We start from the raw sequence: 12951 nt of genomic DNA on the forward strand, positions 1-12951 counted from the left end.
ACTTATCCGGTGCTATGGGGAGAAGGTGGGTGGCACTGCCTGTGTGCGTTCGTGCGTGCAGGTCTGTGTGTGTTTGTGAATGCATCGGAGGAGGCATATAGGATTATCAGCATTGTGTATGGATGTTAATGAGTATGGATTGCATGGTTATGAGTGTGATTGACAGGTGGTTGTATTGTATTATTTCTTACATTGTTAGCCCAGAAAATCTTAAGTGTTTTTACATACATCCGGGAAGAACTATTGCATATAAGAGCAATATCAACTTTCCAACATTACGACCAGGAATACGACTTTCCAACAGCGGATCCTTTGTTCGGACCACCACCCAGGACATTGGATCTAATCCCAGAGGCTGACCCAAAACAACGTCGCCACAGAAGAGGTAGACGGAGCGGCCTCCTGGTCAGACTTTGAAGGAGTGCACACCACCCACCGCTGCCGAGTATATTACTCGCCAATGTCCAGTCTCTAGACAACAAGGTAGATGAAATTAGGGCAAGGCGTGCCTTCCAGTGAGACATCAGAGATTGTAACATTCTCTGTTTCACGGAAACATTACTCTCTCGGGATATATTGTCGTAGTCGGTACAGCAATGCTCCGACAGAAATAAACATCTCTCTGGGAAGGAGAAGGGCGGGGGTGTATGTTTCATGATGAACAACTCATGGTGTTATCATAACAACATACAGGAACTCAAGTCCTTTTGTTCACCTGACCTAGAATTCCTCCTTACAATCAAATGCCGACCATACTGTCTCCGAAAATAATTATTGTCTGTTATTGTCACAGCCGTGTTTATCCCCCTCAACCAGATAACACGACGGCCCTCAAGAAACTTCACTGGACTGTATGTAAACAGGAAACCATATATCCCGAGGCTGCCTTTATTGTAGCTGGGGATTTTAACAAATTACATTTGAGAATAAGGCTTCCTACATTTTATCAGCACCTTGATTGTAACACTCGCGCGGGCAATACACTGGATCACTGCTACTCTAACTTCCGAGATGCATACAAGGCCCTCCCCTGCCCTCCTTTCGGCAAATCCGACCACGTCTCCATTTTGCTCCTACCGTCCTATAGGCAGAAACACAAACAGGATGTACCTGTGACAAGAACCGGAATCCGGAATCCATACTTCAAGATTGTTTTGATCAAGCGGACTGGGAAATGTTCCGGCTAGCCTCAGAGAATAACACAGATTTATACGCTGATTTGGTTAGTGAGTCTCTTAAGGAAGTGCATTGGAGATGTTGTACCCACAGTGAGTATTAAAATCTACCCTATCCAGAAACAGTGTATAGATGCCGGCATTCGCGCCAAACACTGCATTTAACCATGAAAAGATGACTGGGAATATGGCTGAATATAAACAGTGTAGTTATTCCCTCCGCAAGGCAATCAAACAAGTTAAATGTTGGTATAAGGACAAAGTGGAGTCACAATTTAACAGCGCAGACACGAGATGTACACTGTCGTTCAAAAGTTTGGGGTCACTTAGAAATGTCCTTGTTTTTGAAAGAAAAACACATTTTTTGTTCATTAAAATAACATCAAATTGATCAGAAATACAGTGTAGACATTGTTGTAAATGACTATTGTAGCTGGAAATGGCAGATTTTTTTAATGGAATATCTACATAGGTGTACAGCGGCCCATTATCAGCAACCATCACTGGCGTGTTCCAATGGCAAGTGGTGTTAGCTAATCCAAGTTTATCATTTTAAAAGGCTAATTGATCATTAGAAAATCTTTTTGCAATGATGTTAGCACAGCTGAAAACTGTTGTTCTGATTTAAGAAGCAATAAAACTGTCCTTCTTTAGACTAGTTGAGTATCTGGAGCATCAGCATTTGTGGGTTCGATTACAGGCTCAAAATGCCCAGAAACAAAGACTTTCTTCTGAAACTCGTCAGTCTATTCTTGTTCTGAGAAATGAAGGCAATTCCATGCGAGAAATTGCTAAGAAACTGAAGATCTGGTACAACGCTGTGTACTACTCCCTTCACAGAACAGCGCAAACGGGCTCTAACCAGAGTATTAAGAGGAGTGGGAGGCCCCGGTGCACAACTGAGCAAGAGGACAAGTACATTAGAGTGTTTAGTTTGAGAAACAGACGCCTCATAAGTTCTCAACTGGCAGCTTCATTAAATAGTACCCACAAAAGACCAGTCTCAACGTCAACAGTGAACAGCACCGCCTCTGAATGAGTATTTTCTTGTTTGCTTTATGACTTTATACAGCTCGCTGAGTGCGGTCTTAGTGCCATCATCGGTTTGTGGTGGTAAATAGACAGCTATGAAAAATATAGATGAAACATCGCTTGAGAAATAGTGTGGTCTACAGCTTATCATAAGATACTCTTCCTCAGGGGAGCAAAACCTTGAGAATTCCTTAATATTATATTTTGTGCACCAGCTGTTATTAACAAATAGACACAGACCCGCCACCCCTAAGATATTACAGTTTTTAATGTCCAGTTGGTAGGTTACTCTTGATCGAACCTCATTCATTTTATTATCCAATGATTGCACATTGGTTAATAGAACTGATGGTAGAGGTGGATTACTCACTCGCCATCAGATACTTAAAAGGATCCCTGACCTACGTCCCCGATATCTCTATCTCATGCGAATGATGGGGATTGGACCTTGGACCTTTGTCCAGTACGAGGTGAGTATTCGCTGTCCTCATATCCAGAAGCTCTTTTCGGTCATAAGAGATTGTGGCAGAAACATTATGTACAAAATAAGGCGAAAAACACACACAACAGCACAACTGGTTAGGAGCCCATAAAACAGCAGCCATCTCCTCCGGCGCCATCACCAGCATTTCGACCAGAAATACGACTTTCCTGAATTGGATCCTTTGTTGAACCTCCCAAGGCGATCCACTTATTCCAGAGGCTTCTCCAAGATGCCACCGGCAGAGAAGAGGCATTCAGAGGGGACTTTTAGTCCGACGCAGGAGGCGATGCCTACCATCCACTGTTTCCGAGTATATTACTCACAAACCTGGAAAAGGAAGTAGGTGAGCTCAGGGTGTGGATCTCCTTCCAGAGAAACATCAGGGACTGCAACATGATATGTTTCACAGAATCAGGGCTCTCTCCGTATACACTATCCCAGTCCATACAGCCAGCTGGGTTCTCGTACATTGCGCAGACAGGAATTCTTCCTCTCTGGGAAAAATAAAGGCGGAGGTGTGTTTCATGATTAACTACAAATGGTCTGATTGTGGTAACGTAAAGGAATTCAAGTCCTGTTCACCCCGACAAAGAATTTCTCACAATCAAATGCTGAAAGCATTACATGCCGAGATCATTAACTTTGGTCATCGTCACAGCCGTGTATGTTTCCCCTCAGGCCAGTACCACAATGGCTCTCAAGAAACTACACTGGACTTTGTACAAACTGAACACCGCATATCCTGAGGCTGAATTTATTGTAGCTGGGGACTTTAATGAGGCAAAACTGAGGGAAACGCTACCAAAGTTTTATCAACACATTGCCTGCGCTACTCGCACATGGAAAACTCTCAACCATTGCTACTCTCCTTTCTGGGATGGCTACAAGGCCCCCGCCCTCCCTTCGGCAAATCAGATCACGCCTCCCTTCTGCTCCTCCCTTCATATAGACAGAAACTCTAGTACCCATGGTAAGGACTGTCCAACGTTGTTCTGACCAATCGGAGTCTATGCTTCAAGATTGTATGGATCACGTGGACTTATTTTCCACCATAATTTGCAAATACATTTTTAAAAATTCATAAAAAATCCTACAATGTGATTTTCTGGATTTTTTTTCTTCTCATTTAGTCTGTCATAGTTGAAGTGTACCTATGATGAAAATTACAGGCCTCTCTCATCTTTTTAAGTGGGAGAACTTGCACAATTGGTGGCTGACTAAATACTTTTTTGCCCCACTGTATGTAAGAATGCTTTTTTATTGACTACAGCTCAGCCTTCAATACCATAGAACCCGCCAAGCCCTGGGTCTGAACCCCGCCCTGTGCAAATGGGTCCTGGACTTCCTGACGGGCCCTCGCCCCAGGTGGTGAAGGTAGGCAGCAACACCTCTGCTACGCTTATCCTTAACACAGGGGCCCCACAAGGGTGCATGTTCAGCCCCCTCCTGTACTCCCTGTACTGAACCCTGCACCTTAGAGGCTGCTGCCCTATGTTTATTGTCATGGAACACTGGTCACTTTAATAATGTTTCATACTGTTTTACCCACTTAATACGTACAGTGCATATTCAGATCCCTTGAATTTCTCCACATTTTGTAACATTACAGTGTTATTCTAAAATTGATCAAATATTTTTTTCTCATCAATTTACACCAAATACCCTATAATGACAAGCAAAAACAGGTTTTTAGCCATTTTTGTAAATGTATAAACAAAAAATATATGGAAATATCACATTTACATAAGTATTCAGAACCTTTATTCAGTACTTTGTTGAAGCACCTTTTGCAGCAATTACAGCTCCGAGTCTTCTTGGGTACGACGCTACAAGCTTGGCACACCTGTATTTGGGGAGTTTCTCCCATTCTTCTCTGCGGATCCTCTCAAGCTCCGTCAGTTTGGATGGGCAGCGTGGCTGACAGCTATTTTCAGTTATCTCGAGAGATGTTCTATCGGGTTCAAGTCCGGGCTCTGGCTGGGCCACTCAAGGACATTCAGAGACTTGTCCTGAAGCCACTCCTGTGTTGTCTTGGCTGTGTGCTTAGGGTCATTGTCCTGTTGGAAGGTGAACCTTCGCCCCAGTCTGAGGCTCTGAGCACTCTGGAGCAGGTTTTCATCAAGGATCTCTTTGTACTTTGCTCCATTCATCTTTCTCTCGACCCTGACTAGTCTCCCAGTCCCTGCCACTGAAAACCATCCCCACAGCATGATGCTGCCAACACCATGCTTCACCGTAGGGATTGGGCCAGGTTTCCTCCAGACGTGATGCTTGGCATTCAAGCCAAAGAGTTCAATCTTTGTTTCATCAGATCAGAGAATCTTGTTTCTCATGATCTGAGACTTTAGATGCCTTTTGGCAAACTCCAAGCAGGCTGTCTTGTGCCTTTTACTGAGGAGTGGCTTCCGTCTGGCCAGTCTACAATAAACCATCGGGTTCTTGGTCACATCCCTGACCAAGGCCCTTCTCCCCTGATTGCTCAGTTTGGCTGGGCGGCCAGCTCTACGAAGAGTCTTGGTGGTTCCAAACCTCTTCCATGTAAGAATGGGGGAGGTCACTGTGTTCTCGGGGACCTTAAAATGCTGCAGGCATTTTTTGGTACCCTTCCCCAGATCTGTGCCCTGACACAATCCTGTCTCGGACCTCTACAGACAATTCCTTCGACCTCATGGCTTGGTTTTTGCTCTCACATGCACCGTCAACTGTGGGACCTTACGTAGACAGGTGTGTGCCTTTCCAAATCATGTCCAATCAATTTAATTCCCACATGTGGACTCCAATCAAGTTGTAGAAACATTTCAAGGATGATCAATGGAAACAGGATGCACCTGAGCTCAATTTCGAGTCTCATAGCAAAGGGTCTGAATACTTCCCTAAATAATGTATGTATGATGCATTTCTGTTTCTAAAACCTTTTTTCACTTTGTCATTATGGGGTATTGTGTGTAGATTGATGAGGAGAACAATTTATTTAATCAATTTTAGAGTAAGGCTGTAACGTAACAAAATGTGGAAAAAGTCAAGGGGTCTAAACACGTTCCGATTGCACTGTATATACTGTATTCTAATCAAGGCCTATCCTATTGAACTATTGCTGTACATATACTTTTCTATCCTACGTGTTCTACAGATATACTACATGTTCTATCCATATACTGTCCATAACGTCTATACATCCCATCAAATGCATATATATTTATACTCTGGACTCTGACATTGCTCATCCTAATATTTCTTAATTACATTATTTAACTTTTTAGATTTGTGTGTATTGTTAGACATTACAGCGCTGTTGGAGCTCGGAACATAAAAGCATTTCGTTGTACCTACAATAACATCTGCTAATATGTGTATGCTGACAATAAAATTTGATTTAATTTGATTTGCCGGGGGACAATTGGTCCTTTTGTTGGCGTCTGTCTGTCCTGTATCCGGAAGCTGCCCAGCCATGCCGTGTGATGGGAAAGGCAGGAAGTAACTGGGAAAGGCAGGAAGTATGGGAAAGGCAGGAAGTAACTGCCCCTCCCCTCCATCCCTCCATCCCACCGCCACAGGCTAAGCTCCTTTTCAGGCTCCCTGTGTGGAACAGCTGGGCTATGTCAGCCTGGAAACATACACTGCAACACTTAACCAACACCTAGACAAACAAGACCAGCAGCACTTATGTACGCCTACACAAATACACAGGCACAAAACACACTCACTTAAATACACAGAAAACCATTCATGATGAACTTAGAACTCTCAAACAGACCTTTATCCATACACAAATCTACTGTAGTAGGTCAACAGTAAACACACACACACACACACACACACACACACACACACACACACACATCTTGATCATTTATCAAGAGTGTTCTGGACTGATTCCTCCTCTGTTGAAAAATAGATCCATCACGTTAAAGTATACTCTATTTAATTCGATTGATAATTTATTTATTGTTCAGTCAGGCGGGGGAGGCGGGGAAGACGGGGGAGGCGGGGGAGAGGAGAGCAGGTTGTTGCCAGAGAGAGAGACTTTAATACAGTTTTTAACCATCACTTTGGCACTAATTTCAGAACCTTGTGGTCATTTTTCAAAACTCTAGACACAAAACTCAAAACGGTCATCACTTGAAACACAGGCTGTCCAATGTTCAAAACATTGCATTGTGCATTCATATCTTTAAAGAAACCTTGCACTTGCAGAATCATTGGTTCAAATAACTTATTTATTATGAAATACCATAGGAACATTCATTTAGATCACCCACACACAAGATACCGATAGTTTCACTGTGTCGTTGTTCGTTCAATCATTAAATAATGTAGTACAAAATATGTGATAGATGTTTCATTATGGTACTACACGTAAATACATCACTGTAAAAGTAGAGACTAGTAGAGAGAATACTACAGACACAGTGGAATCATTGAACAAAATATGACATTTATTGATGAAATACAATAAAATCACAAGATAGGTTTCTTTGAATCAAAGCAAAAATAATTTGCTACAAAAAAATAAAAAACTGTTAAAGATCAACTGTAGTGTTCCTCACCTGGCTTACTGTAAAACATCACTGCAGTGTTCCTCACCTGGCTTACTGTAAAACATCACTGCAGTGTTCCTCACCTGGCTTACTGTAAAACATCACTGCAGTGTTCCTCACCTGGCTTACTGTAAAACATCACTGCAGTGTTCCTCACCTGGCTTACTGTAAAACATCACTGCAGTGTTCCTCACCTGGCTTACTGTAAAACATCACTGCAGTGTTCCTCACCTGGCTTACTGTAAAACATCACTGCAGTGTTCCTCACCTGGCTTATTGTAAAACATCACTGCAGTGTTCCTCACCTGGCTTACTGTAAAACATCACTGCAGTGTTCCTCACCTGGCTTACTGTAAAACATCACTGCAGTGTTTCTCATCTGGCTTACTGTAAAACATCACTGCAGTGTTCCTCACCTGGCTTACTGTAAAACATCACTGCAGTGTTCCTCATCTGGCTTACTGTAAAACATCACTGCAGTGTTCCTCACCTGGCTTACTGTAAAACATCACTGCAGTGTTCCTCACCTGGCTTACTGTAAAACATCACTGCAGTGTTCCTCACCTGGCTTACTGTAAAACATCACTGCAGTGTTCCTCACCTGGCTTACTGTAAAACATCACTGCAGTGTTCCTCACCTGGCTTACTGTAAAACATCACTGCAGTGTTCCTCATCTGGCTTACTGTAAAACATCACTGCAGTGTTCCTCACCTGGCTTACTGTAAAACATCACTGCAGTGTTCCTCATCTGGCTTACTGTAAAAAGCAAAACAAAAGATTGATTACTGTACTTCTAGACTTCCATCAACCCTGTCTTGTGGATTTAGCCACAGGTTCTCATCCACATCACAAGGAATGTTTTCATTAACCAAACATCTTGGGAAGAATCTTCGGGCGAATCCAGGCCTGACACTGGTCTGCCGTGATGTCATTGCACACGTCATCCATGGCCTGGAGAAAGAAGGGTGGCTTGTTCGTGAGGGCGCCTATCATATACCTTAAACCTCCATGTGGAGAAAAATGACTCAATTGGGTTAAGGAAAGGAGAGTATGGGGGTAAGCACAGGGTGGTAAATTGTGGATGGGCCTGAAACCATGCTTGCACCATTTGAGCATGGTGGAACCTGACATTATCCCACATAATGACATAGGTCAGCTCTACAGACCTGAATTAGCTCATCAAGGACGATTACATTTGAACAGCGAATCATGTTGCTGCCTGCAACTCAATATATAGAGTATATAGAGTAGAGAGCTTTAGATGTTGTTTGACCAAACATTAGAACAGGCAAGATGAGTAATCTGAACAACTTTGACCGTGGAGTGATTGTTGATGCCACACATGGTGATTCCAGCATCTCAGAAACAGCTGCCTTCCTGGGATTTTTACGCACTACAGCCTCTAGAGTTTACAGAGAATGGTGCGATAAACAAAACACATTCAGTGAGAGACATTTCTGTGGGAAAAACCACCTTGCGAGAGGTCAGAAGAGAATGTCCAGACTCATTCAAGCTAGCAGAAAGGCCTCAAACGCTCAAATAACAGCTGTTTTAAACAGTGGTGTGCAGAAGGACATCTCTTAACGTACAACACCGTGAATAATTCAGGCTGTTGTGGAGGCAAAAGGGGGTCCTACCCAGTACTAGATAGGTGTACCTAATAAAGTAGCCAGCTGGTGAGTGTACAGTAATATCAAATCTGAAAACATGGTCTGGAAAAGTAGTACATGGGACCATAGAAAAAGAATGATGGTGAAATATTACATCCAAAGATAATGTAGTCCCAATGGGTTCATGTTCCACGGTAATTGGTGTCAATGGATCTCGTGATCCTGAAACTTTCATGATTGAAACATGGAATATTGTTCGTCAGTTTCCGTAAAACTATGCATTAAGAGTAACGCAACAGTTACTTATCATTTTGAGCAGTTGTATCAGTTGACAGTTAGATCATTGTAATGAAATGAATAGACAGTCATGGTAATACTTTGATGTTAAGTTGTGTCATTTTGAACAGGTGATTTTAGTTCAATGAACAAATGATCTTAGCTTTATGTGTATCGTATCCAAGCAATTGGAAAAAGTGTTAAGATTTTTTTTAAATTTTGCATTTTGATCATTGGTTGTGAGTTTTGTTTCTAGAGTTTTGAAAAATGACATCAAGGTTCCAAAATTAGTGCCAAAGTGATTGTAAAAAACTGTAAGGTTGGAAATGTGCTCTTAGAAAAAAAGGCATATTTGCTTGTAACAAGAAGGAATTCATGTTTGGAGTGCTGTGTGTGGGACAGCATGTAACGGGGAGAATGAGATGAGACTTAGATACTTTGATCGACAGAGAGAGCGACAGAGAGAGAGCACTGCCTCCCTCTACTATCAAGCATATTACAGTGCCTTGCGAAAGTATTCGGCCCCCTTGAACTTTGCAACCTTTTGCCACATTTCAGGCTTCAAACTTAAAGATATAATTATTCGCCTACCTTCTCATGCCTTTTGCACACAATGTATATATAGACTCCCCTTTTTTCTACTGTGTTATTGACTTGTTAATTGTTTACTCCATGTGTAACTCTGTGTTGTCTGTTCACACTGCTATGCTTTATCTTGGCCAGGTCGCAGTTGCAAATGAGAACTTGTTCTCAACTAGCCTACCTGGTTAAATAAAGGTGAAATAAAAAATTAAAATAAATAAAAAACTGTATTTTTTTGTGAAGAATCAACAACAAGTGGGACACAATCATGAAGTGGAACGACATTTATTGGATATTTCAAACTTTTTTAACAAATCAAAAACTGAAAAATTGGGCGTGCAAAATTATTCAGCCCCCTTAAGTTAATACTTTGTAGCGCCACCTTTTGCTGCGATTACAGCTGTAAGTCGCTTGGGGTATGTCTCTATCAGTTTTGCACATCGAGAGACTGACATTTTTTCCCATTCCTCCTTGCAAAACAGCTCGAGCTCAGTGAGGTTGGATGGAGAGCATTTGTAAACAGCAGTTTTCAGTTCTTTCCACAGATTCTCGATTGGATTCAGGTCTGGACTTTGACTTGGCCATTCTAACACCTGGATATGTTTATTTTTGAACCATTCCATTGTAGATTTTGCTTTATGTTTTGGATCATTGTCTTGTTGGAAGACAAATCTCCGTCCCAGTCTCAGGTCTTTTGCAGACTCCATCAGGTTTTCTTCCAGAATGGTCCTGTATTTGGCTCCATCCATCTTCCCATCAATTTTAACCATCTTCCCTGTCCCTGCTGAAGAAAAGCAGGCCCAAACCATGATGCTGCCACCACCATGTTTGACAGTGGGGATGGTGTGTTCAGCTGTGTTGCTTTTACGCCAAACATAACGTTTTGCATTGTTGCCAAAAAGTTCAATTTTGGTTTCATCTGACCAGAGCACCTTCTTCCACATGTTTGGTGTGTCTCCCAGGTGGCTTGTGGCAAACTTTAAACTACACTTTTTATGGATATCTTTAAGAAATGGCTTTCTTCTTGCCACTTCCATAAAGGCCAGATTTGTGCAATATACGACTGATTGTTGTCCAATTGACAGAGTCTCCCACCTCAGCTGTAGATCTCTGCAGTTCATCCAGAGTGATCATGGGCCTCTTGGCTGCATCTCTGATCAGTCTTCTCCTTGTATGAGCTGAAAGTTTAGAGGGACGGCCAGGTCTTGGTAGATTTGCAGTGGTCTGAAACTCCTTCCATTTCAATATTATCGCTTGCACAGTGCTCCTTGGGATGTTTAAAGCTTGGGAAATCTTTTTGTATCCAAATCCAGCTTTAAACTTCTTCACAACAGTATCTCGGACCTGCCTGGTGTGTTCCTTGTTCTTCATGATGCTCTCTGCGCTTTTAACGGACCTCTGAGACTATCACAGTGCAGGTGCATTTATACGGACGGAGACTTGATTACACACAGGTGGATTGTATTTATCATCATTAGTCATTTAGGTCAACATTGGATCATTCAGAGATCCTCACTGAACTTCTGGAGAGAGTTTGCTGCACTGAAAGTAAAGGGGCTGAATAATTTTGCACGCCCAATATTTCAGTTTTTGATTTGTTAAAAAAGTTTGAAATATCCAATAAATGTCGTTCCACTTCATGATTGTGTCCCACTTGTTGTTGATTCTTCACAAAAAAATACAGTTTTATATCTTTATGTTTGAAGCCTGAAATGTGGCAAAAGGTTGCAAAGTTCAAGGGGGCCGAATACTTTCGCAAGGCACTGTATATACTCAGTGTTGCTGCCTGCTGCTATTGGTGTTTTTAGGGTTCCAAGCTGGCGCTGTCGTCACAGTCCTCCTCCTATCTCATAATTTTTGTAGGCATGCATGCTGCCGTGTACTTCTCCCCATGATCTAGGACTGAGTCACTTATCTGGAGTATATACAAGGTTCATAGTTCATACAGTCTGAAGAAGACAGAGCTTTCCCAGAACTCCCTCTTCTATCATGAAAGGATACATATAATTATCTGAGAGGAAATACTGTTATCTGTGTATAGGAGATAGAAGAGTCGGTGTGTGTCCGTGTATGTCCGTCTGTCCTTCTGTCTGCAAGTAGGAAATGACACAACGGAGCCAGAAGGACATAACATCCACCCTTCCTGCTGACCACAGGCAGTTGCCTATAGGTGTCACTTGTAGGGGGTATGTAAAGCCCAGATGGTACAGCAGGCTTAGGCCAATGGAACACACAGCACACACAAGGCACACATTCCCCATGGGAGGCCCAGCTGCTTACATAAATCACTGACTCCATGAGCCTAGCCTAGTATAGAGACACCAGTCATCGCTCACAAAACCATTAGACAACTCACCCATTCACCTTCCTCCCTGCCTGCACAGAAATAGCTAATAACACTGTCAGACTGTTTGTATGCTCCCTCATTGCCTCAATGAGCTCCAACATTAGCTATACTATTAGTCCTAGTGTGTGTGTTATTAACAGGCCGATCATCGTTATCTTTCATTAGCCTTACTGCACATAAACACAATGTAGCACATTTAGTACTGAACAGGATCTTTACATGGGCAGGGGGCATACAGGGGCATACTGTGAGATGTGCCAGGAGAACCTCTCTTAGAGCTCTATTGTTTTGGGAGGCTTAAGACTGCACAGTCCAGCCTACTGGGCAGCTTCCCAGATTAATGGCAGTTTATAAGACACAGAGCCCTACTCATAATCAATGAGGCTTTCCCCGAGAAGTTAAAGACAGAACATATCTCTTGTTGATAAAATCTCATCGCATACACTACATGACCAAAAGTATGTGGACACATCTTACTCCAGAATCATGGGCATTAGTATGGAGTTAGTCCCCTCTTTGCTGCCATAACAGCCTTCACTCTTATGGGAAGGCTTTCCACTAGATGTTGGAACATTGCTGCTGGGACATGCTTCCATTCAGCCACAAGAGCATTAGTGCTCTCGGGCACTGATGTTGGGCGATTAGGCCTGGCTTGCAGTCGGCATTCCAATTCATCCCAAAGGTGTTCGATGGGGTTGAGGCCAGGGGTCTGTGCAGGACAGTCAAGTTCTTCCACTCCAATCTCGACAAACATTTTATGTATGGACCTCGCTTTGTGCATGGGGGCATTGTCATGCTAAAACAGGAAAGGGCCTTCCCCAAACTGTTACCACAAAGTTGGAAGCACAGAATTGTCTAGAATGTCATTGTATGCAGTAGCATTAAAATTGTGCATAGTGATCTTAG

This window comes from Oncorhynchus clarkii, chromosome 13 (assembly GCF_045791955.1).
Source record: "Oncorhynchus clarkii lewisi isolate Uvic-CL-2024 chromosome 13, UVic_Ocla_1.0, whole genome shotgun sequence".
Classification (NCBI taxonomy): Eukaryota; Metazoa; Chordata; class Actinopteri; order Salmoniformes; family Salmonidae; genus Oncorhynchus; species Oncorhynchus clarkii.